The sequence below is a fragment of the Heterodontus francisci genome, chromosome 6 (assembly GCF_036365525.1).
Source record: "Heterodontus francisci isolate sHetFra1 chromosome 6, sHetFra1.hap1, whole genome shotgun sequence".
Lineage (NCBI taxonomy): Eukaryota > Metazoa > Chordata > Chondrichthyes > Heterodontiformes > Heterodontidae > Heterodontus > Heterodontus francisci.
The window spans coordinates 114,001,801-114,028,190 of NC_090376.1; the positions used below are offsets into that span (position 1 = coordinate 114,001,801).

Here is a 26,390-nt window from a genome sequence, read left to right on the forward strand (position 1 = left end):
TAATAGGCAAAACTTTGGTAAATAGGTTTCAATGTAGGCAAATGTGAATATCATGCACTTTGGACCTAAAAATGATAAAACAGGGTACTTTATGAATAGTGAAAAGTGGGAAACACTGAAGGTCCAAAAAGTTTTGGGGGTCCAGGTACAGCGATCATTAAAATGCCATAAATAGGTACTGAAAGTAATCAAAAAGGCTAATGGAATGCTGGCCTTTATATCAAGTAGATTAGAATACTTGGGGGGGGGGGGGGGGGGGGGGGCGGGGGTAGAAGTCATGCTTCAGCAAAATCCTGGTTAGACCACTGTCATGACGAGGTGAGGATGGGGGTCAGTTCAGGCAGCCTGTGCTGGCTGACTTAATACTGGATTGGTTTGCTGAGCCTCAACTCAGGTAGGTTTGTTTAACTCATTCCTTGGGTCCTCTAATTCACCAAAGAAAGTTTCAGACAACCAGACAATCTGTAGTGCCAGTTCAGTCTTCTCTGGGGGAGCTGGTTTGGCCATGGCCTGAGTCACTGCACGTTCAAGGGAAATGCAGGGGACCATCTCCTGCCATTGCCCTGTCTCTTTGACCTCCTTCGGTGTCTCTACCACTACTGGGGAAGCTACCACCTTTGTCCCCGCCAGATCATTACTTAGGAGCAGGTCAACCCCGTCCACAGACAAAGTAGGGAAATCCCTATGGTCACCGGTGCCGAAACTAGGTCGCATTCCAAGTGCACCCGCTGTAAAGATACGGGCATACACTGCCCTCCGATACCATTCACTACCATCCTTGTATTTACTGCACTCTTTGGGGGGAAAGGTCATGCCTTTTCCCTGCAAAAGGGATCAGGTGGCTCCTGTATCCCTGATTATGATGGGCTTGCTTGCCCCACTCAAAGGGTGTGGGGTTACTCTCCCTTTGGACACAAAATCCTGATGACCTTCAGGGATCTTGTTAGATTTTCCTGCACCCACAGCAGTATTTTTCTTAGGTCTTAATGCTGTTGCAGTTAAAGCCGCATCCTGTTCTGCTGTGCTTTCCATCAGGGTCCCTTCTCCTGGTCGTGTGTGCCCCGATTAATCCTACAGGCTTTCGCCGTAGTTTCCAGCAGTCAGCTCGGAGGTGACCTGCCGTGTTAGAATGGAAACACACAGGTCTCCGGGTCTCAGCCCTGCTCTCAGTGCCATCTTTTTTGGCTTGAGGAGGGCCCCTATGTATCTAGTTTTCCTCTCTCTCTCCCAGGACTGTTTGGGCTTCTATCACCCTCCCACCTTTTATCCTTTTCAGGGTTGTGGGGGTCACTAGTGAAGGGTTTTCCTTGGGTACTGACTTGTATATGAGAACAAACTCGTCAGCCAGAAATGCGCTTGCCTTGCCCTTTGTACTTTCTGTTCCTCCACATGAGTTTTTATAGAAAGGGGAAGAGAGTTTTTAAATTCGTCGAAGAATCACGGCTTGGAGGTTTTCATACATGGGCTGTACTTTAAGGGCCCTTAACCACTGGTCAAAAGCCAGCTGTTTACTTCATTCAAACTCAAAGTAAGTTTGATCAGGCTGTTGCCAGAGGGTTCGGAATTTCTGGTGGTATGCTTCTGGTACTAGCTCATCTGCCCTGAGGATAGCATTTTTAGTCAATTCTTGTCTAATAAACTTTCAGCTGGCAACAGTGAATAAACCTCATGGGCTTTTCCTATTAACTTGCTTTGTAGCAGTAGGGTCCAACTGTTGGCCAGCCATTTCAACTGCCTTGCAAACTTTTCAAACGTGACAAAAAATACTTCCACGTCTCCTTCATTGAATTTTGAGATCAATTGGAAGAACTTTAAGAGCTCAGCAATGGTCCTGAGTTAAGTGTAGCTTCCATATTGGCCATGCTTTCACTGGGGTTACCAAGTCGCTCCCTCGCTAATTCAAGGTTCCTTAACTCCCTGTTCTCCTGCTCTTTCAGAAAAAAATCTCTCTTTCCCTCTCCTTTCTCTTTTTCTCTCCTCTCTCTTTTTCCCTGTCTTCCAATTCAGGTTTCCTCTGTTCTAATTGTATTTTAGCTAACACTACCCAATCTGAGTCTGACTCCAACCCTGTCTGTGAATCTTCAGCTTCGAATGAAAAATGGTTGGCCGCAAGTCTTAGGATTTCAGATTTCTTAGCTTTTGTAAGGAAAGTGATCCCACACTGCCCAGTAGAGGCGTGCTTTAGGTCGGGAAAAAGAACCTGACTCGTACCTGACCGAACCACAGTGGACCCGAGCCGGCCCGAGTCCCTCCGATTTGCCCTGAGCCCGACCCGACCATCCCTTTTCTTACCTTCCTGACACCGAACCTGCAGGAAGCTGCAGGTCATGCGCAGTAACGTCATAGTGACTTCACTGGCTCACTGCGCAGACTCCGTTTTGTCCCGGACTCCCAGCTCAGGTAAGATTTAAAAAAAAAAAAATTTTTTTAATACTTACCAGCAGAGCACTTAAAGTGTGTGTCCAGCCCGGCCCGGCCCGACCCAAACCCGACACATGGTCGGGTTCGGGTCGGGTAGCAGGCCTCTACTATCCAGCTACATTCCTCAACTCTTCGATAGATAGGCCCTTTAACTTATCCCAAGTTACCTCACCCTGGCTTGGGAAGCTACTGACTTTGGATGCGGACATTGTGTTAGTATTCTAGCAACTCAAACCACAAGAAAACCTGTATTAAAGTTTTTTTTTTGATGGGGATCAATTTGGTTTCCCACTTTCAATTTCTCGTTTGTCTGGATGGTGTGTGGCTTGGGGAACTTGCAGGTGGTGGTGTTCCCGTGCATCTGCTGCCCTTGTCCTTCTAGATGGTAGAGGTCGCGGGTTTGGAAGGTGCTGTCTAAGGAGCCTTGGTGCGTTGCTGCAGTGCATCTTGTAGATGGTACACACTGCTGCCACTGCGTGTCAGTGGTGGAAATAGTAAATATTTGTGGATGGGGTGCCAAGGGAGCCTGTCCACCATCTACAAGTTACAAGTCAGGAGTGTGATGGAATACTGTCCACTCACCTGGATGGTGTCGAGCTCCTTAAGTATTGTTGGAGCTGCACCCATCCAGGCAAGTGGAGAGTATTCCTGATTTGTGCCTTGTAGATGGTGGACAGGCTTTGGGGAGTCAATGGTAACCCCCAGGAGGTTGATGGTGGGGGAGTCAGCGATTGTAATGCCATTGAATGTCAAGGGGAGGTGGTTAGATTCTCTCTTGTTTGAGATAGTCATTTCCTGGCACTTGTGTGGCACAATTGTTAGTTGCCACTTATCAGCCCAAGCCTGGATATTGTCCAGGTCTTGCTGCATTTCTACCCAGACTGCTTCAGTATCTGAGGAATCACGAATGGTGCTGAACATTGTGCAATCATCAGCGAATGTCCCCACTTCTGACCTTATGATGATGGGAAAGTCATTGCTGAAGCAGCTGAAGATGGTTGGGCCTAGGACACAATCCTGAAGAACTGCTGCAGTGATGTCCTGGAGCTGAGATGATTGAGTTCCAACAACCACAACCATCTTCCTTCACGCTAGGTGTGACTCCAACCAGCAGAGGGTTTTCCCCCTGATTCCCATTGATACCAATTTTGCGAGGACTTCTTGATGCCATACTCGGTCAAATGCTACCTTGATGTCAAGGGCAGTCACTCTCACCTCCCCTCTTGAGTTCAGCTCTTTTGTCCATGTTTGAACCAAGGCTGTAATGAGGTCAGGAGCCGAGTGGCCTTGGTGTAACCCAAACTGAGCATCAATGAACAGGTTATTGCTTAGCAAGTGCTACTAGATGGCACTGTCGAAGACGACTTCCATCACTTTACTGATGATCGACAGTAGGCTAATGGGGTGGTAATTGGCCGGGTTGGATTTGTCCTGCTTTCTGTGTGCAGGACATACCTGGGCAATTTTCCACATTGCTGGGTAGATGCAAATGCTGAAGCTGTACTAGAGCAGCTTGGCGAGGGGCGAGGCAAGTTCTGGAGCACAGGTCTTCAGTACTATTGCCGGAATGTTGTCATGGTCCATAGCCTTTGCAGTATCCAATGCCTTCAGTCGTTTCTTAATATCATGGGGTGAATCGGATTGGCTGAAGATTGGCATCTGTGATGCTAGCGACTTCAGGAGGAAGCTGAGATGGGTCATCCACTTGGCACTTCTGGCTGAATGTTGTTGCAAATGCTTCAGCCTTATCTTTTGCACTGATGTTCTGGGCTCCCCCATCATTGAGGATGGGGATATTTGTGGAGCCACCTCCTCCAGTTAGATGTTTATTTGTCCGCCACCATTTGCGGCTGGATGTGGCAGGATTGCAGAGCTTAGATTTGATCCGTTGGTTGTGGGATTGCTTAGCTCTGTCTATCGCATGCTGTTTACGCTGTTTGGCACACAGGTAGTCCTTGGTTGTAGCTTCACCAGGTTGCAACCTCATTTTGAGATATGCTTGGTGTTGCTCCTGGCATGCCCTCCTGCACTCCTCATTGAACCAGGGTTGATCTGCTGGCTTGATGATAATGATAGAGTGGGGGATATGTTGGGCCATGAGGTTACAGATTGTGACTGTTAATACAATTCTTCTGCTGATGGCCCACAGTACCTTCTGGATACCCAGTTTTGAGTTGCTAGATCTGTTCGAAACCTATCCCATCTTGCACGGTGGTAGTGTTGCACAACACAATGGAGGGTGTCCTCAATGTGAAGATGGGGCTTTGTCTCCACAAGGACTGTGCCGTGGTCACCTTTACCAATATTTTCATGGACAGATGCATCTGCGTCAGGCAGATTGGTGAGGGCGAGGTCAAATATGTTTTTCCCTCTGGTTGGTTTCCTCACCATCTACTGCAGACCCAGTCTAGCAGCTGTGTCCTTTAGGACTCGGCCAGCTCGGTCAGTAATACTGCTACCAAGACACTCTTAGTGATGGACATTGAAGTCCCCCATCCAGAATACATTCTGAGCCTTTGCCACCCTCATTGCTTTCTCCAAGTGGTGTTCAACATGGAGGAGTACTGATTTATCAGCTTGGGGTGGAGGGGGAGGGGTGGGGCGGTAGGTGTTAATCAGCAGGAGGTTTCCTTGCCCATGTTTTGACCTGATGCCATGAGACTTCATGTCCGGAATCGATGTTGATGACTCCCAGGGCAACTCCCTCCGAACTGTATGCCACTATACGCCACCTCTGCTGGGTCTGGCCTGCCGGTGGGACAGGACATACCCGGTGATGGTGTCTGGGACAGTGTCTGTAGGTATGATTCTGTGAGCATGATTATGTCAGGCTGCTGTTTGACTAGTCTGTGGGACAGCTGTCCCAATTTTGGCACAAGCCCTTAGATGTTAGTAAGGACAACTTTGCAGGGTTGACAGGGCTGGGTTTGCCTTTGTCCTTTCCGGTGTCTAGGTCAATGCTGGGTGGTCGATCTGGTTTCATTCCTTATTGACTTTGTGGTGGTTTGATACAACTGAATGGCTTGCTAGGCGATTTCAAAGGGCATTTCAGAGTCAACCACATTGCTGTGGGTCTGGAGTCACATGTAGGCCAGACCAGGTAAGGACAGCAGACTTCTTTCCCTGAAGGACATTAGTGAACCAGATGGGTTTTTATGATAATTGACAATGGTTTCATAGCCATCATTAGACTAACTTTTAATTCCAGATTTTGTTTTTACTGGGGCAAAGTCGCAGATCAGTCATGATCTCGTTTTAAATGGTGGCACAGGCTTAATGGGCTAAATGGCCTACTGTGATTACCTTGGCTTCCAAAGCTACTTGCTGTAAGGTATCTAGATTTTATTAACATTTTGCACAAAAAATTCCAACTTTTTTTTGCCTTCTGTGCTAGTCCTAGATTTGTGTCCCATTGCTGTTGATTCATTGAGCAGTGGGAATAATCATCCACCAGGTATGCTGTCAAACTGGAATAACTCAATACGTCTGTTAGATGTCTACCCTACCCTCTTTCCCCCCCCCGCCCCTTAATTGTCTCTGCTCTACTATATGCAGTCTGTTTTCACTTTTCTCTCAACTATGTCCCATCTATTTTGCATCTTTTCAATTGCTTCAATATTCTCTCTCCTAGGCTGCTCAAAACTGCACATTGTGGCTATTTGTAACATCATCTATATTCATAAGCTCCTTGCTTTTATATAACCACGAATCTTATTTGCCCTTTACACAACTACTACTTCATGCAATATTACTTGTAAAGATCTCTGTATTTGTATCCTTAAATCACACTGTTCCTTCACTTCATTGAGAATTTTACTATTTAGGGTATATTTCCATAAATCACTTCACATTTTATCTGCATTGAACCCCATTTGTGACATAACCTGTCAAGCTATAATCTGTCTGCCTGCAGTCACCTGTGTTCTTCCTCACTGTGTGCCACACCCCCTCATTTGGCAGTGCCGACAAATTTATGCATTGCCAAGAATTACTTTTGTCTAGTAGGATGAAATGAGAAAAAGGAGGAAAATATATACAGTCCAATACACTTCTGTCAACTTTTCCGTTATTTATAATGGAACTGCCGATGCAGACCTATGCTGTAAATGCTCCTGCCGGTGACGGTGTCATCTCTGCCTGTATAGCAGAAACCATGGTTGGTTGTTCTCCTCCCTTTCCTCCCAGAAGGAAGGTGAGTGGCTCCTCCAACTACACAGAGGTCACCATGGAATGGACCTCGAAACTGTCTGTTCGTTGCTACACCAAGCTACTGAAAAAGCCTCCCAGTTTTGAAACTCTTCACTTTTGAATTATTATAAATTTTATCTAGCATTGTAAAACGGAGGTAGGATGCTGCTGCTTGTTTAGTTTAGAGATACAGCACTGAAACAGGTCCTGCGGCCCACCGAGTCTGTGCCGACCATCAACCACCCATTTATACTAATCCTACACTAATCCCATATTCCTACCACATCCCCACCTGTCCCTATATTTCCCGACCACCTACCTACACTAGGGGCAATTGCTAATGGCCAATTTACCTATCAACCTGCAAGTCTTTGGCATGTGGGAGGAAACCGGAGCACCCGGAGGAAACCCACGCAAACACAGAGAGAACTTGCAAACTCCGCACAGGCAGTACCCAGAATTGAACCCGGGTCGCTGGAGCTGTGAGGCTGCGGTGCTAACCATTGCGCTTGGTTACCATGTTGACTTAATTTGAAGTTACAAACCTTTTGAACTAAATAGATTTAGTGGTGACTTGTACGTGAGGCATCTAATAACTGTTAGCACAAATCTTTTTGAATCTCAAGTATCATGCCTGAAACAACATAATCTTTTTATTAGTTTATGACTTTTTCATTTTTAAAATTCCATTTATATGAAATGTGTGAACGGAAATAAGTTTAATCGTACAATTTAGTCTAGGCTTTGCAGCGTCTGTTTGAGTCTTATTTAAACTCTGAAGGTCGGACTTGAGTGCCAGTCTGTGGTAAAAACGACATAGGACAGTGCCCGTTTGACACTTTTTTTTATCCTCTGATATTGCTTATGTCACCTTTCCTGCTCCAGTTCTTTATAGGTGTGTCATATCTTTGAGGCATAAGTTCATTTTTTGCTTCTATGCAAAACATTCTAAATTGGTTTTCTTCCTGAGCGATGACATGTTGTCTATTAATGTAATTTTCTACTTGTGGATTGTTGGTACTGGACTGTTAATACTTGTTGGAATTAGTTTCTAGTCAAACCATTTATGCCTGTGTTTCAAATTTGTCAGGGTATGCAGTCACTTACTTGAGTATGTGGCCAGATGGGAGTGATACTTGATTTTAAAGTAGATCTAAAGCTGGACAGCATAGTTTGACTGGTCCTGATGGTGTTTCTCAAGTACTACTTTATTGTTAAGATTGGGCAACAAATATTGACCTTTCTTTGAGGAAGTGAGGGTCGCTGTCTTTCCTGTTGGCTGGAATGAAAATGTGTAATATTTTATTCTCTGCTGATCGTGGAACAAGTCAGTATAATCATTCGCAGCTTTTCACTAATTCTCGCCAAAGATATATTTGATCCCATTTTGCCCGCTACCTGTTTTATACAGCAACTCTGACACTTTGGATCCCTGTTGGCCTTCTGGTAGATTTCTTCGAACAGTTTCTCTACTGGTTCTCTCCACTGGGAATTTCTTTAAATTTTCTGAGCCATGAGTTGGCTGCTGTAATTATTGGACCACTACCAAGTACCGTTGCTGCCAGTTATTTTTCCCTTGTATTAACACAATAATAGTTAAAATGCTACTTGCTGCTGTAACTGAGTTTCCTGGCGAATGAAATATAGTAACCATGGAGATGTACTTTATTACTGTGGTGGTGTTGCAATAGATAAAATGCCTGTGGTCAAGTCAACCTTATAATTGTGCATGGAGCAAGGCACCCTTTAGATTTTTGCTAATGTCAGATGAATTCAAAGAGTAATTCTCTTGTGAGTTGTAATGACTTTAATTTGTAGAGATCTAGCATGGTATGAGATCCCGCAGGTTTGATGTGCATCAGCTGCAAAGAAGTTGTATTTGTTGTTTTAATGTTGCGTCTGTGACAGATTGGGCTACAGGTGGCTTCTCTTGGACTGCTTAATTGTGCCAGTCGTCTTGTTCTGTTGATTGTAATCCAACACATAATTATATCTGAAATATATTATACTGTGAACATATACAGGAAGATACTCAGTGCAACTACTTTGATCTTTAGCTACCTTTATTGTGAGCCTGTACTGTAGCCACCTGGCAGGTAGTGCCATATTATGATTCAAAATTATGCACATTAAGGTTATAATTTTGGTGTTCAGTATTCTGAGTCATGTGGATCACGTGCAGTGGTTTTGCAGTTTTTATATGTACTTCATGTCTTGTATTCTAAAGTTTTTCTCATGTTTTGTTAAATCATTGCCTCACTGCTCATTGCTAGTGGATCCCTTATTTATGCTTTTGTTGCCTCCAGACTAGGTTTCTGCAATGTTCTCCTTCTCAGCCTTTTATCAAGTTTCCATACGTTCCAGCTTCTTAGAATACCATTGCCCATATTCTGTTCCAAGCTAAGTCTAGTTAACCATCTTGTCCGGCCATTGCAGGTTAGATTGGCTCCATGATCCTCATCTTCAAATCCCTCCATGACCCCACCCCATGCTACTTCTAAGGAACTACTCTAGTCTTGCATCTTTTCCCAAAGTCTTTGGTCTACCCAACTCTCAATTTTTATGACTTTCCCCTCACCCAACCTTCTCACTTTTCCCCATCATTAGCCGTCAGTTGCCTTAGCCCTTCTTTTGTTTCTTTTGGGCCTCCTTATCTCGAGAGACAATGGATACGCACCTGGAGGTGGTCAGTGGTTTGTGAAGCAGCGCCTGGAGTGGCTATAAAGGCCAATTCTGGAGTAACAGGCTCTTCCACAGGTGCTGCAGAGAAATTTGTTTGTTGGGGCTGTTGCACAGTTGGCTCTCCCCTTGCGCCTCTGTCTTTTTTCCTGCCAACTACTAAGTCTCTTCGACTCGCCACAATTTAGCCCTGTCTTTATGGCTGCCCGCCAGCTCTGGCGAATGCTGGCAACTGACTCCCACGACTTGTGATCAATGTCACATGGATTTTTCTTGGTCCTGTCAAATGTTTCATTTATAAATTGCACCCCACTTCTTTCTCTAAGGCTTCAGTGCGAACCACGATAGGGGTTTCTTGAATACAGAGTCGGATGATGCATAATAAAAACTGAAGTGATGACTAATCCATTAATCTTTATTGCTTGTTACACCTGTGGCAAATACAATTTTTTGGAGATATATTCTGGTAAGGAAATAAAACCTATGGAAGATTGTGTAGAATTTCATTCAGAACATCCATGGGTGACCAGAAGTGTTCTACTGTAAGGATATAGACTGCTCGCTACTACATTTGCAGTGGAATATTTACTATAATATGTGATTAATCTGTGATTGGCATTTTAAAGCTGATCTAGGCTTGAATTTTGCCTATTCTAACAATTTTTGTTGTACTTGAATGCTGTATAATCTTTTTGTCTACTTAATGCATATTAAGGCCATATGGATTGAACTTGGGATCAAATAAGGGGCAGTCACATTACTGGGAGTGTGCCATAGATGCCCCGAACAGTCAGAGGGAGATCAAAGAGCAAATATGTAGGCAAATCTGAGGAATACAAAAGCAATAGGGCAGTAATAAGGGATTTTAACTAACCCAATATTAACTGGGACAGTTTTAGTGTGAAAGGATTTGAGGGAACAGAATTCTTCAGGTGCATTCAGGAGAACTTTTTTTGGCCAGTATGTAGCAAGTCCAACAAGAGAGGGCACGTTCTGGACTTCATTTTCAGTAATGAAGCTGGGCAAGTGAAGGGTGTAACAGTAGGAGAGCATTTTGATGATAGTGATCATATTTCAGTTAGTTTTAACATAATTATGGAAAAGGACAGAGATAGAGTCGGAGTTAAAGTTCTAAATTGGGGTAAGGCCAATTTTGCTAAGTTGAGAAGTGATTTAGCAAACTGCAACTTTAAGGTCAGAGCAGTGGGAGACATTCAAACGGGAGTTTCAGGGGGTTCAGAGTAAACATGTTCCCACAAAGAAAAAGGGTGGGACAGCCAAATCTAGAGCCCCCTGTATGTCCAGAAGCTTACAGGGTATGATGAGGCAGAAAAGGAAAGCTTATGTCAGACACTGAGAATGCAATATTACAGAAAGCCGAGAAAAGTCTCGAAAGTGGAGGAGTGAAATCAAGAAGGAAATTAGGAAAGCGAAAAGAGGGCATGAAAGAATATTGGTAAGTAAAGTCAAGGAGAACCCAAAGATGTTTTATCAATACATTAAGAGTAAGAGGATAACTAAGGAAAGTAGGGGCCATAAAGGACCAAAAAGATAACGTATGTGGGAAAGTGGAAAATGTGGGTGTGGTTCTTAATGAATACTTTACTTCTGTCTTCACACAAGAGGGGGGTCGATACAGACATTGTAGTTAAGGAGGAGAAGTGTGAAATATTGGATGTGATAAACCAAAGGGAGAGAGGAGGTATTAAGGGGATTAGCATCCTTGAAAGTGGATAAATCAGCAGGGCCAGATGAAATGTACCCCAGGCTGTTAAAAGAAGCCAGGAAGGAAATAGTGAAAGAGCTGACCATTTTCCAATCCTCACTGGATATAGGTGTGGTGTTGGAGGATTGGAGGTCTGCTAACATTGTACTTTTGTTGAAAAAGGGAGTGAGGAATAGACTGAATAATTACAGGCCAGTCAGTCTAACCTCGGTAGTAGACAAATTATGAGAATCAATTCTGAGAGACAGGATAAACTGTCACTTAGGCACAGATTAATCAAGGATAGTCAGCAGGGATTTTTAAGGAAGGTCATGTCTGACTAGCTTGATTGAATTTTTTGAGGCAGTAACAAGGCGGATTGATGAGGGTAATGCAGTTGATGTGGTCTACATGGACTTTCGCAAGACTTTTAACAAGGTCCCACATGGGATCCAGGGGAATGTAGCCAGCTGGATACAAAATTGGCTCAGTGGCAGGAAACAAAGGGTAATTGTTGATAGGTGTTTTCGCGACTGGAAGGCGGTTTCCAGTGGGATTCCGTAGGGCTCAGTACTTGGTCCCTTGCTTTTTGTGGTATACATTAACAATTAGGACGTAAATGTAGCGGGACTGATCAAGAAGTTTGTAGACGACACAACAATTGTCTGCGTGGTTGATAGTGAGGAGGATAGCGATATACTGCAGGAAGATATCAATGAATTGGTCAAGTGGGCAGAAAAGTGGCAAATAGAGTTTAACCCAGAGACGTGTGAGGTGATGCATTTGGGGAGGTCAAACAAGGCAAAAGAATACACAATAAATTGGAGGATATTGAGAGGTGTAGAGGAAGCGAGGGACCTTGTAGTGTATGTGCACAGATTCCTGAAGGGAGCTGGACAGATTGATAAGGTGGTTAAGAAGGCATATGGAATCCTTTACTTTCCTTTATTAGCCGAGGCATAGAATAGAAGAGTATGAAAACATTAGTTAGGCCGCAACTTGAGTACTGTGTGCCGTTCTGATCACCTCATTACAGAAAGGATGTAATTGCATTAGAGAGGGTAGAAGGAGATTTATGAGGATGTCACCAGGACTGGAATATTGCAGCTCAGGAAAGATTGGATAGGTTGGGGTTGTTCTCCTTGGAACAGAGGAGGCTGAGGGGAGATTTGATTGTAATGTACAAAATTGTGAGGCCCTGGATTGAGTGGATGGGAAGGGCCTATTTACCTTAGCAGAGGGGTAAATGACTAGGGGGCAAAGATTAAAAGTGATTGGTAGAAGGATTTGATGGGAGATGAGGAAATATTTTTCACCCAGGGGTGGTGGGGGCTTGGAACTCACTGCCTGATAGAATGGTAGAGGCAGAAAGCCTCATCTCATTTAAAAGGTGCCTGGATGTGCACCTGAAGTGCCATAACCTGCAAGGCTACGGACCAAATGCTGGAAGGTGGGATTAGACTGGTGGCTCTTTTTGGCAGGCGCAGACATGATGGGTCAAGTGGCCTCTTCCTGTGCCATAAACTTGCTGTGATTCCATTTCTATGATTCTACACACAGAGAGCACATGCTGGGGACTGATGACTTACAAACAATAAATTGAGTGATTCCCATCACGTGACTCATGCTGAAGTTTTGTCGTTTTTGTTTTGTTGAACAAGTGCTTTGGGAACTAACTATTTTCTGTGCAGACTGATTGTTTATATGGAGGTTATGTTCCACATTGAGATGGCAGTCCTCAATATCTATTTAATGTGTTTTTCAGCAGTGTAATAGTGTACCTTATCTTGTCTTAAGCCTTTTGACAGTTAGTTGTAGGAAGCATAAACTTTAGTGATCTTGAGCTTTTTCTGAATCAGGGAGGTAGATTTTTGGTTTCAACACCTGGGCACTAATCTAGCAGAGTGGAGCAGATCATCCATCTGTTATAGAACCAGCCCAGTTGTCATCCCGATTTTAAGGAATGAAAATCGGGTGGGTTCTATAAAGGGCAGCCGATCCATTCTTCCAGATTGTGGCCCAGATAAATTTAGAAGGTTATCCCATTGAGTTTTGAAGCAATGTTGGCTTCTGGTGATCTAGTCTTGTGGGAACCACATGATCCATTTTTCTATTGGTCCTTTGGAAGCACATGCTCATGCCGCCATTACTGATTCAGCAGCCTGCTCTCTGAAAACTATATGCCCCACTCCCCTAGTTACAATGTTTCCAATACTTCCAGAAGATTGACAACCATTACAACTGTTGACCTTTTTGCAGCAGGATGCTTGTGTTGAAAAGGTTGAAATGTTCCTCACATTTCTGTATTCGATTCAAAAATACGTGTTCGATCTTTATTTGATGAGTAAATTGTCCATAGAATGGTGAAAGAGTTCGGGCAGTTTTCAGAAACAAGCTCCATAGGGTCAGAGCATGCGTCTACGTAGGCAATTGTTTCATACTGAATATCCATTCTAAATGTTTATATAGGCAGTTACAATGTTGACATAAGAGTGACCAAAAATCATGACAGAAGTGCATTGATGTATACAATTTTTAATAATATAGATTAACCTGTTCTCTTGGGCTTTTTATTTTAAATCTCATTTTAATTTATGTATGTTTATTTATGGACATATATATATAATTTTAAATATGGAGTTTTTAAATTCAGCTTTGTTTCTGTCCTGTTAAAGATGGCAATCATCTTCGGTCTTCGTAGTGATTCTGATTAGCTTTAGAAAGCAGGGTTTAATAGTGAGACATCATTTATTCTAGGATCAACCCATTGTAAACGCATTTAACTCAATTTCATTTTTAACTGTTCAAATGCAATCTTACAGTAAACAAACTTATCCATCAGTGCTTTAAAAAAAATGCATGCTTAAATACATGTTTGTCATGTGAGCAGATGTGACCATTGCTATTTTGATGGAACCTTAGGAGCTCTTTGTCCCTCAATGGGGGGTGGTGGTGGTCGTGATTTCATGACTTGCACATGAAATAGATTACAGTGAGAAGGTGTTGCACTGCATCAATCTCACTCTCTCATCCAGGCACATCTGAACCCAGTGGCAAGACAAAGTTGAGATGGCTGGAGTTAATTCTGGATGCGGTGGATGACGTTGGCACCTGGAATGTCTCAACGCATTCTCAGTGCTCCACAACGCTTTGCTTAGTTGCTCTTACCACTGTTGCGAAGTCGTATTGAACTTTTTTACTCACTCCACCAAATAAGACTTTGCATGCAAGGATAGGCAAATCCTAACTCATCAATGGGAAGACACATCAGCTACTGTCACCTGGTTTTGTCCACCTGTTGAGACGGTTTACAGGGGTGTGGGCGCTATCACATGCAAGCAACTACTTGCAACAACGGTTTAGAACATGGTGCCTGTGAGGACCAACGAAAGTACAGCCACACTGAAAATTTTGACAAGTCTGCCCCTCCCCCGCCTCTCGCACAGGTAGTAGCCCTCCCAGATGTTATTTGTAAGCATCAGTACATTTTACACTCCTTTCATTTAATGAAGGCCTCGTAATGGTTTAGTCATATACATTGTAGATCTAATGTTTACAAATTGTGAAATTCTGTTAAATGGTTTTAATTTTTTTATCTGCATTTTGAATCACAATCAAAGAATTGATACAGTGCAGAAGGAGGCCATTCGGTCCATCGTGTCTGCACCAGCTCGCCAAAAGAGCAATTCACCTAGTGCCATTTCCCCGCCTTCTCCCCATAACCTTGCACATTCTTCCGTTTCATGTAACAGTCTAATTCCCTTTTGAATGCTTCAATTGAACCTGCCTTCACCACACTCTCAGGCAGCGCATTCCAGACCTGAACCACTGCGTGAAAAAGTTTTTCCTCATGTCGCTTTTGCTTCTCTTACCCATTACTTTAAATCTGTGCCCTCTCGTTCTCGATCCTTTCACCAGTGGGAACAGTTTCTCTCTACTCTGTCCAGACCACTCATGATTTTGAATACCTCTATCAAATCACCTCTCAACCTTCTCCAAAGAAAACAGTCCAAACTTCTCCAATCTATCTTCACAACTGGTTCCAGGGATGAAGAACTTGATTCTTGTGAATCTTTTCTGTACTCCCTCCAATACCCTCACATCTTTCCTAAAGTACGGCACCCAAAACTGGATGCAATACTCCAGCTGAGGTCGAACTAGTGTCTTGTATAAGTTTAGTTTAGTTTAGAGATACAGCACTGAAACAGGCCCTTCGGCCCACCGAGTCTGTGCCGACCATCAACCGCCCATTTATACTAATCCTACACTAATCCCATATTCCTACCACATCCCCACCTGTCCCTATATTTCCTACCACCTACCTATACTAGGGGCAATTTATAATGGCCAATTTACCTACCAACCTGCAAGTCTTTTGGCTTGTGGGAGGAAACCGGAGCACCCGGAGAAAACCCACACAGACACAGGGAGAACTTGCAAACTCCACACAGGCAGTACCCAGAATTGAACCCGGGTCGCTGGAGCTGTGAGGCTGCGGTGCTAACCACTGCGCCACTGTGCCGCTATAAGTTCAACATAACTTCCTTGTTCTTGTACTCTATACCCTTTTTAATAAAGTCCAGGCTACTGTATGCTTTATTAACTGTGCTCTCAACCTGTCCTGCCACCTTTAATGATTTATGCACATATACATACACCCAGGTCCCCCTGCTTCTGCACTGCCTTTAGAATTGTACCCTTTATTTTATATTCTGTGTCCATGTTCTTCCTACTAAAATGAATCACTTCACATTTCTCTGCATTGAAATTCATCTACCACCTATCCTCCCATTCCACCAACTTGTCTGTCCTTTTGCAGTTCTACACTGTCCTCCTCACAATGCTTCCAAGTTTTATATCATCCACAAACTTTGAAATTGTGCCTTCTGCACCAAGGTCTAGGTCATTAATATATATCAGGAAAAGCAAGGGTCCCAACACTGACCCCTGGGGAACCTTCCTCCAGCCTGAAAAACAATAAAAAAAATAATGTGTGAAAGCAGTGACACATTGCATGGTCCAGTAATGTAATACTTAATCTGCTTACTGGACGCATGAATAGTACTGAGAATGATAATTGGTTGATACCTCTGAGTTATAGAGTTGTTTGAATTGTCAGTTCTGTGATTCACGGTTGTTTTTTTAAAAAAAGGTTGTGAAAATGTAAATAATGTGGATAGGCATGGTTTTTGTTGCTCAGCAGTGTGGGGTGGGAAGCTATATTTGGAAGGCTACAGTGTTACACTATTTTTGTCATGTTCCCAGATTGAGGTGAAGAGCTGGAAATTTAAACTAGTCAACCTTGTGACAAGTGCTTTGCAAAAAAAAAATGAGTTGATCACCTAGTTGCAGACAGGACATCAAAACCAAGTTACAGGGTGAGGCATAATTGGACCCGGGCATGCCAATGTAGTTCAGATTTTAACCCATTCAGTCCTTAATTCTTCTAATTCTGGTTTAAATTGCCTTCTCCACATTAATGAGGGAAACTGCATGAGTAAATATATAACATGGTAATTGCTTCTGCCTGTCAGTGGTGATGATGCAGTGGATTTGCTGGCAGAAGGGTGTAATTACAGCCTGACAGGTTTACATTGGCATTTTTTTAATGATAAATTAAGTCACAATTGAATCTGCCTCCAGTGCATTCCAGATCTGCATAAAGTTTTCCCTTGTTTTCTTTCGATAATCACCTTAAATCGGTGTCCTCTGGTTCTCAACCCTTCCGCCAATAGGAACAAGTATAGTAAAACACTAGTTTTTTTGACGAACAACTGCTTCCTGTAATCTTTTTGAAAAATTAAATTAGCCATTTGGCAGTTGTGGAACATATTAAAATACAAAACACAACACCAAACAAAATGTATCATGAAAAGCTGAAGAATCAAGCTTCAGTAGTGATAATGAAACATAACCAGAGATTGTGCATGCAAGTACTCCTATGATTATGCAGTTCTAAAGCGCAGTGATAAAATGTATTCTTGACAGCAACATTGAAAATAAGGGCGAGGATCTTTCTGTATTAATAGAACCTGAAAAAATATTCTTTCCATAACATTTGAAGGCTGTTTCAAGAATATTGAGATCTGCCAATAGCAGGTGAAATTGTCAGTTAATTTTCTATTCTGAAACAATAGTTTCAGTTTGTTGGTCTTTGCCCCTGGGAGAGCTAAATTAAATATTTAGAATTTTTGTCTTGCTTCACACATGTGCGACTCCCATGGAGGCAGACATGAATACACTTTTTGATGAGCTATGTATTCTTCAGTCTGAGAACCCGCAATTGATATGTAGAAAAAAAACACTTCAAGTACAAGACCTAAGTAAAATATTCTCATTTAAAAATCCCTTGGTGTTTTATAGGTTTCTGTTTGAATTTTTAGGACTTTGAATTGCTTTTCCCATAACTACTTCATACTTCAATTAGTCATCCTCTAGAGAGCTTTCAATATACTTGTTAAAGGATGATTTATTCTCACCAAACAAGGTGGAATAAACCCTCTACATCATTCCTGTTCTATTGCTGCTATGACTTCTTTAGCTGTGATTTTGCTGTTGCTTCTTTTTAGGATACCACTACTGTACAGTATTCAGTATAGCACTGACTCCACAGCAGAAGGTTTTTCATTTTAATATTCTAGCATTTAGTTTGCCAAAAAATGCACTAAATGCTTATTTGACCAAAGTTTGTAATTGCATTTATATCCAACAGAGGGGCTGAAGTATTGGAGGAAATGCTGTAATTGTGAAGCCCTTGATGGGCTGCATTCAGAAACCATGTTGATCAGCTGAAACTGACAGATTGATACTTTAAAAGGAATAATATCTCTGCAATATTTTGAAACTACACTTCCAAACATGCAACAGTGATGTTGCAAACATGATGCAACAAAATCTCTGCCTTCAATGGAGTTTGAATAGGGTGGGGATGGTAACATAGTGGTTATGTTGCTGGACTAGTAATCCAGAGGCCTGGGCTAATGCTCCAGCGACATGAGTTCCCACCACAGCAGCTGGATAATTTCAATTCAGTTAATTAAATATGGAATAAAAAACTAGTATCAGTAATGGGGACCATGAAACAACCAGATTATCATCTTAAAAAAAAAATAAATAAATTTGGCTCACTAATGTCCTCTGTTTAGGGAAGAAATCTGTTGTCCTCACCCAGTCTGGTCTAAGTGGCTCCAAACCCACAGCAATGTTGTTAACTCTTAACTGCCCCCTGAAATGGCCTAGCAAGCCACTCAGTTGTGTCAAAAAAAAAACTGGACTAACCACTGGCAGCAACCTCGGCAGCAGACACGACAAAGGCACACCTAGCCCAGTGGACCCTGCAAAGACCTCCTCACTAGCATCTAGGAGCTTGTGCCAAAATTGGGAGAGTTGTCCCACAGACTAGTCAAGCAGCAGCCTGATGTAGTCATACCCATAGAATCATATCTGTGTCAATTTCCCAGACTCCTCCATCACCATCCCTGGGTATGTACTGTCCCATCAGCAGGACAGACACACCAGAGGTGGCAACGCAGTTGTATATGGGGTCATAGAAATATAGAAACATAGAAAATAGGAGCAGGAGTAGGCCGTTTATTATGATCATGGCTGATCATCCAACTCAGTAACCTGTTCCCGCTTTTGCCCCATACCCTTGATCCCTTTAGACCCAAGTGGGCGTGGCCTTGGGAGTCCTCTATATTTTCTCTGTATCCCATGAAGTCTCATGGCATCAGGTCAAACATGGGTAAGGAAACATCTTGCTGATTGCCACCTACCACCCTCCCTCAACTGATGAATCAGTATTCCTCCATGCTGAACACCAATTGAAAGAAACACTGAGGGTAGTAAGGGCACAAACTTCAGTGTTCTTCACTAATGGCGGTGTCCTGAAGGACATATCGACCAGAGTGGGCCTGTGGCAGGTGGTAAACAAACACATGGAAAAAACCTACTTGATCTTAAATCTACCTGTCACAGATGCATCTATCCATGACAGTATTGGTAGGAATGACCATCGCACAGTCCTTGTGGAAATGAAATCCCGTCTTCGCAATGAAGACACCTTCCCTTCGTGTTGTGTGGCACTATCACTGTACGAAATGGGATTGATTTTAGAACATACCTAACAGCTCAGAACTGGGCATCCATGAGGTGCCGTGGGCCATCAGCAGCAGAATTGTATTCCACTACACTCTGTACCCTCATGACCTGGCATATTCCTCACTTTACCACTACCATCAAACCAGGGGATCAACCCTGGTTCAGTGAGGAGTGTAAGAGAGTGAAAAAACAGAAAATGCTGGAAATACTCAGCAGGTCTCGCAGCATCTGTGGAGAGAGAAGCAGTTAAACTTTTAAGTTGGTTTCCAACATTTTCTGGTCTTACTTCAGATTTCCGGCATCCCCAATATTTTGCTTTTGTGTAGAAGAGCATGCCAGGTGCCGTACTTGGGGAAATGAGGTGCCAACTTGGTGAAACTACAACAGAGGATCACATGCATTCTGAACAGTCGAAGCAGCATCCTATAGACAGAACTAATCGACCTCACCAGCAGCAGATCAGATCAAACTCTGCAGTCCTGCCGCCAAGTCGTGAATGTTGGTGGACATTTAAAACTACTAACTTGAGGCTCAACGAACAACCCCATCCTCAATGCCCAGCATGTGAGTGCAAAAGATAAGGCTGAAGCATTTACAACCATCTCCAGCTCCATCAATGACCTCCTTTCCATTATTGGGCCAGAAGTGGGAATGTTTGCTGATGCTTGCACAGTGTTCAGTTCCATTTGCCATTCCTCAGGTAATGAAGCAATATGATCTGTGGGCAGCAAGACCTGGACCACATTCAGGCTTGGAACATAGGAAATAGGGGCAGGAGTAGGCCATTTGGCCTAACGAGCCTGCTCCACCATTCAAACAGATCATGGCTGATCATCTACCTCTCTGCATTTTTCCCTACTATCCCTATGTCTCTCGATGTCACTAGTATCCAGAAATTTATCGATTTCTGTCTTGCACATGCTCAATGACTGACCTTCCACAGCCTTCTGGGGTAGAGAATTCCCCAGATTCACCACCCTCTGAGTAAAGAAATTCCTCCTTATCTCCATCTAAATGGCCTGTCCCCTTATTCAGAGACTCTGTCCCTTGTTCTAGATTTACCAGCCAGAGGAAACATCCTATCCACATCTACCCTGTTACGCCCTGTAAGAATTGTCTAAGTTTCAAGAGATTACCTCTCATTCGTTGAAACTCTCGAAAATACAGGCCCAGTTTCTGCAATCTCTTCTCAAGACAATCCTGCCAGCCCAGGGATTACTCTGTTGCACTCCCTCGATGGTAATATCCTTCCTTAGATAAGGAGACCAAAATTGTACATAATCCTCCAGGTGCGGTCTCACCAAGGCTCTATATAATTGCAGAAAGACACCTTTACTCCTGTACTCAAATCCCCTTGCAATGAAGGCCAACATACCATTTGCCTTCCTAATTGCTTGCTGCACCTGCTTACTAGCTTTTTAGTGATTCAAGAACAATGACACCCAGGTCCCTTTGGACATCAATACTTCCCAACCTCTCTCCATTTCGGAAATACTGTTCCTTTCTATTTTTTTCTACCAAAGTGGATCACTTCACACTTCACATTATATTCCATCTACCATGTTCTTGCCCATTCACTTAGCCTATCCAAATCCCCCTGAAGCCTCCTTGCATCCTCCTCGCAACTTACATTTCTTCCTAGTTTTGTGTCAACAAGTTTGGAAATGTTACATTTGGTCCCCACATCCAAATAATTTATATAGATTGTGAACATCTGTGGCCCAAGCACTGAACCTTGTGGTACCCCACTAGTAATAGCCTGCTATCCTGAGAATGATCTGTTTATTCCTACTCTTTGCTTTCTGTCTGTTAACCTATTCTCAATCCATAGCAGTATATTGCCCCCGATCCCATGTGCTCTAATTTTGTTTACTAACCTCCTGTGTGGGATCTTATCAAAAGCCTTCTGAAAATCCAAATACACCACATCCACTGGTTCTTCTTTATCTATGCTACAAGTAACATCCTGAAAAAAAATCTCCAATAGGTTTGTCAAACATGATTTTCCTTTCATAAATCCATGTTGACTCTGCCCAATCATATCATTATTTTCCAAGTGTCCAGTTATCTCATCCTTTATAATAGATTCTAACATTTTCCCTACTACTGACGTCAAGCTAACAGCTCAGTTTTCTCTCTTGCTCCCTTCTTAAATAGTGGGTTTACTTTTGCTACCTTCCAGTTTGCAGGAACCCTTCCAGAATCTTGAATTTTGAAAGATAACCATCTATGTATCCACTATCTCTATCGCTATAGCCACCTCCTTCAATATGCTGGGATGTAGCTCATCTGGTCCAAGGGATTTATCAACTTTCAATCCAATTAATTTTCCAAGTACTACCTCTTCGATACTAATTTCTTCCAGTTCTTCATTTTCACAACTCCCTTGGTTCCCTAGTATGTCTGGGAGATTTTTTTGTGTCTTTCGCTGTGAAAACAGACACAGTGATTGTTTAGTCTCTGCTATTTCCCCATTCTCCACAACAAATTCTCCTGCCTCTGCCTGTAATGGACCCACATTTGTCCTTTTCCTTTTCGCGTGCCTAAAGAAGATTTTACAGCCCGCCTTTGTTTCTAACTAGCTTGCATTCATATTCTCTTTTCTCTTTCAGTTTCTTGGTCTTTTGTTGGATTCTAAATTACTCCCAATCCTTGGCTTACCACTTTTTTTCTGGCGACCTTATAAGCCACTTCCTTTGCTCTAATGCAATCTTACTTGATAGCCACAGTTAATTCACCTTTCCTGTTGGGTTTTTGTGTGTTAGAGGAATGTATATATGTTGTAAACCGTGAAATACTTCTTTAAATATTAGCCATTGCCTGTCTACTGTCAAATCTTTTAATGTATTTTCCCAATCCACCATAGCCAACTTGCACCTCATACCTTCATAGTTTCCTTTGATCAGATTTAAGACTTTAGTTTCAGAATGAACTATGTTGATAAATGGCTAATAACATTCACATCACACATGCTGGACAATGACCGTCTTTGGCATTCAGTGGCATTATTATCGCTGAATCCCCCACCATCAACATCCTGGGGGTCACCATTGACCAGAAACTTAACTTGACTAGCCACATAAATACTGTGCCTACAAGAGCAGATAAGAGGCTGGATATTCTGTGCTGAATCACTCTCTGCTGACTCTGCAAAGCCTTTCCAATGTCTACAAGGCATAAGTCAGGAGTGTGATGGAATATTCCCCACTTGCCTGGATGAGTGCAGTTCCAACAACACAAGAATTTTGACACCATCCAGGTCAAAGCAGTCGGCTTGATTGGCATCCCACACAGCAGCTTAAAAATTCACTGACGCACTGTAGCTGCAGTGTGTACCGTCTTAGAGATGCACTGCAGCAACTTGAAACTATTACTGAAACATGGCTTAAAGCAGTGTAGGGATGGTAGCTCAATATTCCTGGCTACAGCGTTTTTAGACAGGATAGAGAGGGGGCAGAAAGAGGAGGGGGTGTTGCAATGTTGGTTGAAGAAACAATCACAGCTGTAAGGAGGGATGATGTGCCAGAAGGAGCATCAGATGAGGCCATGGGGGTTGAACTGGGGAACAAAAAGGGGCAATCACACTGCAGGGAGTATACTACGGACCCACACAGTCGAAGGAGATAGAAGAGAAACTATGTAGGCAAATTGCTCAGAAATGCAGAAACAATAAAGCAGTAATATTAATTGGGATAAAATCAGTGTAAAGGTATAGAGGGTTCAGAATTCTTAAAATGCATTCCGCAGAGCTTTTTTTGCAAGCATACCCAACAAGGGAATGGGTAGTTCTGGATTTAGTTTCAGGGAATGAAGCTGGACAGGTGGAGGGGTTATTAGTGGGAGAGCATTTTGGTGTAGTGATCATAATTTAGTTAGATTTAGTGTAGTTATGGAAAAGGACAAAGCTAGACCAAAAGTAAAAGTTTTAAATTGGGGCAAGGCCAGTTTTACTAAGTTGAGATGTAATTTGCCTAAAGTGGACTGGAAACAGTTTCTTGGGGGTAAATTGGTGCCAGAACATTGGGAGGTATTCAAGGGAGAGATTAGAGGATTTAGAAAGTACATGCTTCCAAAATAAAAAGGAATGGGACTCCCAAATTTAGATTCCTTTGGATGTCAGAATGTACAGAGTAGGATGAGGCAAAAAAAGAGAAGCATATGATATTGAGCTCAGTACAACAGAAAACTTAGCGGAGTATATAGAAAATGCATGGGGTGAAGTTACAAAGGAAATTTAGAAAACAAAGGACATAAAAAGATATTGGCAGATAGAATCGAGGAAAACCCAAAGATGATTTATAAATACATAAAAAGACCAAAAGGGTAACTTATGTGTAGAGGTGGAAGATGTGGGCATAGTTCTTTAATGAATACTTCACCAAAGAGAGGGATGATTTAGATATTGTAGTTTAAGAAAGAGGAGTGTGAAATATTGGATGGTATGAACATAGTGAGGGAGGAAGCATCAAGCAGTTTAACAGCTTTGAAAGTAGCTAAATCATCAGGCCTGGATGAAATATATCCCAGGCTGCTAAGAAAAGCAAGGGTGGAAATAGCAGAGGCCTGACCATCATTTTCCAGTCCCTCTGGCTGCAGGTATGGTGCTGGAGGACTGCTAACATTGTATCTTTGTTTGAAAAGGGAGGAAGCCGATAGCTGAAGTAATTACAGGCCAGTCGTCCTCACCTCGGTGATGGACAACTTATTGGAAACAAATTCTAAAACCGTATAAATCGGCATTTAGATAGGTATGGACAAATCAAGGATAGTTAGCATGCATTTGTTAAGGGAAGGCCGGTCTGATATGATTGCATTTTTTGAGGTGGTAATAGGGAGGGTTGCTGAGGGCATTGCGTTTGATGTAGTCTAAATGGATTTGACAAGTTTCCATGTGGCAGACTGGTCAGAAAATTTAAGAGCCCATAGCATCCAAGGGCAAGTGGCAAGCTGGATCCAAAATTGGCTCGGTGACGGGAAACAAAAGATAATGGTTGACATATGTTTTTGTGACTGGAAGGCTGTTTCCAGTGGTGTTCCGCTGGGCTCAGTACCAGGTCCCTTGCTCTTTCTGGTGCTACGACTGAAGCGGGAGGAGTGCACTGTTTGTTCGAGTCACAGTTCTCCACAGGTCACAACATATATTTAAATTTTCCCACATACCGAAACGGTCAATCATAATTGCTATTTTTCCCAGAATCAAACGCACTAACCAGGTTTCTTTAATATACAACAAAATTATCAGTTTATTATAAAACAAGTCTAAACCAATAATGAAGTAAAACATACACACACAAATCGAAATATCAAAGCCCCTTATCTATCCTAGCCACTCACTCACTCGTTCTCACACACATATCAGGCCAGGTAGATGAGGTGGCTACAAAAGCATATGGGATACTTTCCTTTATTAGCTGAGGCAGTGCCATCTATCTTTGCCTCACATAACAGCCTGGGATACATCTCATCTGGGCCGGGGGATGTATCCACTTTTAAGCCCGCTAAAACAGTTAATACTTCCTCCCTTTCATTGCTAATTTGTTCAAGTAAATCACAATCCCCCCTCCTGATCTCTACACCTACATCGTCCTTCTCCATAGTGAACACAGATGAAAAGTAATAATTTACAACCTCACCTATGTCCTCCGGCTCCCCACACACTGCTACTCTGGTCCCTACTCTTTCCCTTGGTATCTTCTTGCCCTTAATATACTTATAAAATACCTTGGGATTTTCCTTTATCGTGTCAGCCAGTGTTTTTTCATGTCCCCTCTTCGGTCTCCTAATTTTTTAAGTACCCACTACACTTACTATAGTCCTCCAGGGCCTCCGCTGTTTTCAGTGCTTTGAATCTGCCATAAGCCTCCTTTTTTTTTTCCCCCCTTATCCAATCCTCTATATCCCTTGACATCCAGGGTTCCCTGGACTTGTTGGTCTTACCCTTCACCTTTACAGGAACACGTTGGCCCTGAACTCTCTCTCATTCCTTTTTGAATGACTCCCACTGGTCTGATGTAGACTTTGCTACAAGTCGCTGCTCCCAGTCCACTTGACCAGATCCTGTTTTATCATATTGAAATCGGCCTTCCCCCAATTCAGTACTTTTATTTCCGGTCCCTCTTTGTCCTTTTCCATAACTACCTTAAATCTTAGTTATGGTCACTATCCCTGAAATGTTCCCCCACTGACACATCTGCCACTTGTCCGGCTTCATTCCCCAGGATTAGGTCCAGTACCGCCCCTTCTCTTGTACTTTCAACGTGCTGGCTCAAAAAGCTCTCTAGTATGCACTTTAAGAATTACGCCCCCTTTAAGCTTTTTGCACTAAGACAATCCCAGTTGATATTGGGAAGTTGAAATCCCCGACTATTATTACCCTATTATTTTTACACTTCTGAGATTTGCCTACATATCTGCTCTCCCATCTCTCCCTGACTGTTTGGAGGCCTGTAGTACACTCCCAGCCAAGTGATTGCCCCCTTTTTGTTTTTAACTTCTACCCATATGACCTCATTTGAGGAAACTTCCAAGATATCATCCCTCCTTAATGCAGTAATTCCCTCCTTGATCAACAGTGCAATGCCACCTCCTCTTTTACACCCTCCCCTGTCACACTTGAAGATTCTATACTCTGGAATATTGAGCTGCCAGTCCTGCCCTTCCCTCAACCATGTTTCTATGATAGCAATAATATCATATTCCCATGTGTTAGTCAATGCCCTCAATTCATCTGCCTTGCTAGTAAGACTCCTTGCGTTAAAATAGATGCAGTCCAGCCTTGCATTATTCGCTTGTGCCTGCCTTGTGCTCTGCCTTCCAGACTGACTCTTTCTCTTCTGTATTTTGACTGTGCATCACCCGCTACTGTACCTCCACTCTGTATCAAAAATTTCTAAATTCACTTGAAAAAGCCCTTCTAAACACTCCCGACAGGGGATGCAGACACCAAGTGGGCCCACATCAGAGACGCCATCTATGACTCAACTATGACCACCTATGGCAAACGCGTGAAGCGGAATGCAGACTGGTTTCAATCTCACTTTGAAGAGCTGGAACCTGTCTTAGCCGCTAAGCGCATTGCACTGCTGAATGACAAGAAAGCCCCCAGCGAGTTAACATCCGTAGCACTTAAAACAGCCAGAAGTGCTGCACAAAGAACAGCCAGGTGCTGCGCAAATGACTACTAGCAACACCTATGCAGTCATATTTAGCTGGCCTCAGACACCGGAAACATCGGAGGAATGTATGATGGCAATAAGAGAGCTTTTGGGCCAACCATCAAGAAGATCGCCCCCCTCAA

General features: G+C 42.9%; 1 protein-coding gene across 3 annotated transcripts in view; it reads left to right on the top strand.

Annotated features, from left to right (window-relative positions):
• nectin3b (nectin cell adhesion molecule 3b) overlaps nucleotides 1–26,390 on the top strand; it is a 272,830-nt gene that overhangs the window by 124,841 nt on the left and 121,599 nt on the right. The window lies entirely within an intron of this gene.